Source organism: Myotis lucifugus, unplaced genomic scaffold (genome assembly GCF_000147115.1).
Source record: "Myotis lucifugus unplaced genomic scaffold, Myoluc2.0 scaffold_208, whole genome shotgun sequence".
Lineage (NCBI taxonomy): Eukaryota > Metazoa > Chordata > Mammalia > Chiroptera > Vespertilionidae > Myotis > Myotis lucifugus.
This window is the reverse complement of record NW_005871256.1, coordinates 1,967,918-1,971,780: the sequence shown is the minus strand read 5'-3', so window position 1 is coordinate 1,971,780 and position 3,863 is coordinate 1,967,918. Positions and strand designations below refer to the sequence as shown.

Genomic DNA, 3,863 nt, shown 5'->3' with positions numbered 1-3,863 from the left:
CATCCCCCTCGGCCGCCGCCGCCGCCGCCGCACACAGCGCCAGCCGCCCGGCGGGGGACAATGACGTGCCTCCATCCGGGCACCGCCGCCGCCGCCTCCGGGTCAGCGCCGCGCCCGCCGCGCCCCGCCGGGCCGCCAGGGGGCGCGCCGAGGCTGCGTCCGCACGCGCCGCCGCCCAGGGGCCGTCGCGCAAGAGGCGCGGCGCGCAGTTAACGGGCCGGCGAGCGCGGGAGGGGCCGGCGCCGGGGCGCCCCGGGCGCAGGCGGGCGCGCGTCACTGCCGCGCCGGGCGCCGCGAGGAGCGCGCTGATTGGCCGGCCGAGGCCGCGCGAGGTCCTCCCCGGAGCGGTCGGCGGCGTCCGCGGGGCCGGGGCAGGCCCGGGACACCCCCTCGGTGTCTGCGCCCGGTCCGATCCGCGCGGGTGCACGCTGGGCGCGGGCAGTGCGGGCCGCCAAACGGCCGCGGCTCCGGGAAAGCCTCCTACGTGCGCTCCTCCGCCCGGACGGCGGCCTCGCCGGAACCCAGCGGTGCGCCCGCGGCCGCAGACTAACCGGTTACGGGAAGCGGAGGGTACGGTACCTGAGTCCGCAGCAAGGCCGGGCCCTTACCAGCACGGGTTCCTCGTCTCGGGTCCGAGCGTTCCGCGGGCTTTGGGGGCAACGAAACCAGCGCGACTCCCGAGCGCCAGCTCCCTCCTACTGATCGGAGGTCTCCAGCGCGGGCCCCGCGGAGGACGCGGTGATGCATCCTCGCATCTCCTCCGCCACCACCGTGCTCCTCCCTGTGGGTCCCTGCTGAGTTCGGGACGGGGCACTCACCTCCCTAACCTGGGTCCCTCTCCCGCCCTCTCACAGGCCTCACCGCTTACCGCCCAGTCACACCTGCCCAGGGGCTGCGATCCGACCTCCTCCCCCCAGGCGACCTTCCTGCGCGCCCGTCCCCACGTTCTCTCCGCGTTTCCTTCTAGTGACCAGACGAGTCTCTCCCTCCCTTTCAACCTTCCGACCGCGGGACCATCGTTCGGAAGCGCAGGACAGAGGAGGCTCAGGGCTCAGAGCCACAAAAAAGTCTAAAATTCCTTCGCCTGGCAGGGAAGCCTCCAGTTGCAGACTTTTCCCTACAAACACCCCATTCCGACATTGGCTAATCAGCGGTTCTCAACCTGTGGGTCGCGACCCCTTTGGCGGTCGAGCGACCCTTTCACAGGGGTCGCCTAAGACCATCCTGCATATCAGATATTTACATGACGGTTCATCACAGTAGCAACATTACAGTTATGAAGTGGCAACGAAAATAATTGTATGGTTGGAGGTCACAACATGAGGAACTGTATTTAAAGGGCCAGAAGGTTGAGAACCAAGCCTTATAGCACTCCTACCTCTGTCCCCTCCCACAAAACCCCGCTTGAGTCCCGCCCATCACAATCTTACTACAGATTGCACAAGTCTTTTGTGTTAGCCCTTACTTCACTATTTTTGTGGAAAGGAATCACTAAAGTGATAAAATACCAGTTGTGTGTGTGGAGCAGAACACTGACATTTTCCAAGGAAACAAAAAAGGACAAGGTGGGTTTCAAACCTCCCAAATTCAGTGCCCACTTTCAAAATTGACAGCACAACTTACCTTCTGATGAGTAACAGCTACGGGACTTCACCCTCATGGCCCTTTCGGCACTGTTAAGAGACTTGTAAGGCCCTGGCCCTGTCCTCAGGCCGGAGGGTCCCGGGTTCAAGTCCCGGGTTCAAGTCCCGTGTGACGGAGAGGCAAGGAATGGATGTCTCTCTCTCATGTTGATGTTTAGAAAGAGAGAGAGAGAGAGAGATTTATAAGAACAGGCCAGCAATAGGGATGGACTCAGTAATTTGCTTGCCTTTTCCAAATGACTTTCAGATGATTAAATACATTATGAGAAGGAATCAAGGGGCCAAATCCTTAATATTCACCTGAGCTTTGTGGTATTTTAAAATGCTTCCTTTCTAATGTTTCACATTTAAAAAGTTTGGCTTCTAGCCCTCGCTGGTTTGGCTCAGTGGAGAGAGCGTCGGCCTGCGGACCCAAGGGTCCTAGGTTCAATTCTGGTCAAGGGCACATGCCTGGGTTGCGGCTTGGTCACACGTGCAGGAGGCAGCCAATCAATGATTCCCTCTCATCATTGATGTTTCTATCTCTCTCTTCCTCTCCCTCTCTGAAGTAAATAAAAATTAAAAAGTTTGCCTTCTAATTTCATTTTCCATTCTATTGAAAAACTGCGCCTGCAACCAGTGTTTTCATACAGTGCCTGAGCGACCTGGGTAGGAAAAGGGTTGTTTTTTTAAAGACACACCCCTTAGCATTCTCCACCCAGAACAGGTTCTCGGAAGGGGGACTGCACAGCCCCCTCCACCTTCCTCTGTGCCTTGAAAGCAAACAGGCCTTTTTCCTCTAAAGCGGGGTGGGGTCGGGGGAGGGATGGGGAACCTCTTTTCCTGCCCAGGGCCACTGGGATATTTATAACATCATTTGGGGGCCAGACAAAATTACCAACTTAAAAATGAGCCCGCAGTATTTGGTCAAACACTTAATTACCTCCCCGCTAATTACCTTGTCAGGGCCAGGCCAAACGATTGTGAGGGCCTTATGCAGCCCGCAGGCCGCACATCCCCCACCCCGGCTCTAAAGCGTTTCAGTGCCACTTATGATAGCAAAGTAACAGCACGAAGGGGTATCAGGAAGCCCCTGCCTTCCAGCAGCGGTGCCTTTGGCTGAGATGCAGAAACTCCTTTTGCTCCGACAAGAGCAGAATCCCAAGTGAACGCTGTTGGGAAAGATTTCTCTTCACTTCTAACAAGCCTGTGACCTCCAGCCATTCCTTAGCCAGTGGTCTTTACCACACTTGTCTCTGTGCCTGGAGCACTGCAGCCTCCTAATCTGGGTAATTACATGATCAAAGAGCCAAAGGTGTTACCGGGGGAATAATTGGATTCTCTGGGGACCTGCAGGCACTTAGGAAGCCTTAGGCCTGGTATTGTCCTAATCAGACCCCCCACGGCTGACACGCCCTTTCCCCTCCCAGCTGCCCTGCCTGTTACCTGCGGACTCACAGCTGCCCCCCTCCTCCTGGCACCTGTCCTTGGCCGCAGGGGAGCTGCTCTGTGGGGAGGTAGGCCCCCCCCTTCCCGCTCACAGCCTATAGCAATGGCTCGCTGACCGGGGTTCATAAAGGCCTGGCCTCAGCTTGTGACCAGTCTTGTGCAGCAGTTCACGCTCCAGTGGGACCAGAACGCAGCTCCTCTCCCACTGAGGCTCCAGCCTCGCTCACGCCTCTCCCTGACCTCTCCCTTCATTCTCTCTCCCAGAGAGCTCCCTCAATGCGGCACGGGCACCTGAGTTCCGTCTCAAAGCCTGCCGCCAGGCGGCCCGGCTTAAGACAGTTACCAGGAATGGTCCGAAGAAGCAGAGTCCAAGGAGAGGGTCTGGGCGACAGGTGGGGCGCTGGTAGCTGCGTGACGGTGCAAGGCTCCCACCCGGGGGGACGGGGATGGGAGATTGGAGAAGGGCATGCACTGGCGTATTCGATCTCTCATGTTAGTAACTAAAAGAAGCGTGGAACCAGGCGGCCACGGATGCTTTCACGAGGGGAAATTACAGGTTCTGGGCAATCTGTCATCAACATGAAGCAAAGCGTCGAAGCCGGGACCTCCTGGGCAGCCTGCTGCTACCAGCACCTTCAGTGTGAGGGCCGGCAGGCCAGAGGGCAGGCTCAGGTTCCTTTCAAAGGAGCAGAACTTCAGAAACGGTGACTCCTCGGCCAGGGCCCATCACCTACCCAGTGGTCGGCAAACTGCGGCCCCTTGAGTGTGGCTCTTCCACAAAACACCACATGC

General features: G+C 58.6%; 1 protein-coding gene across 3 annotated transcripts in view; it reads right to left on the bottom strand.

Annotated features, from left to right (window-relative positions):
- Positions 1-855, bottom strand: part of USP42 (ubiquitin specific peptidase 42) — a 35,637-nt gene extending 34,782 nt beyond the window's left edge. For 2 of the 3 annotated variants that reach the window (XR_002831401.1, XM_006097698.3), the window contains exon 1: positions 580-855. The gene's annotated coding sequence lies outside the window, so the exon portion shown is untranslated. The remainder of the gene's footprint in view (positions 1-579) is intronic. The other variant, XM_023761403.1, reaches the window with a different exon arrangement.
- Between the last annotated feature and the right edge of the window lie 3,008 nt (positions 856-3,863).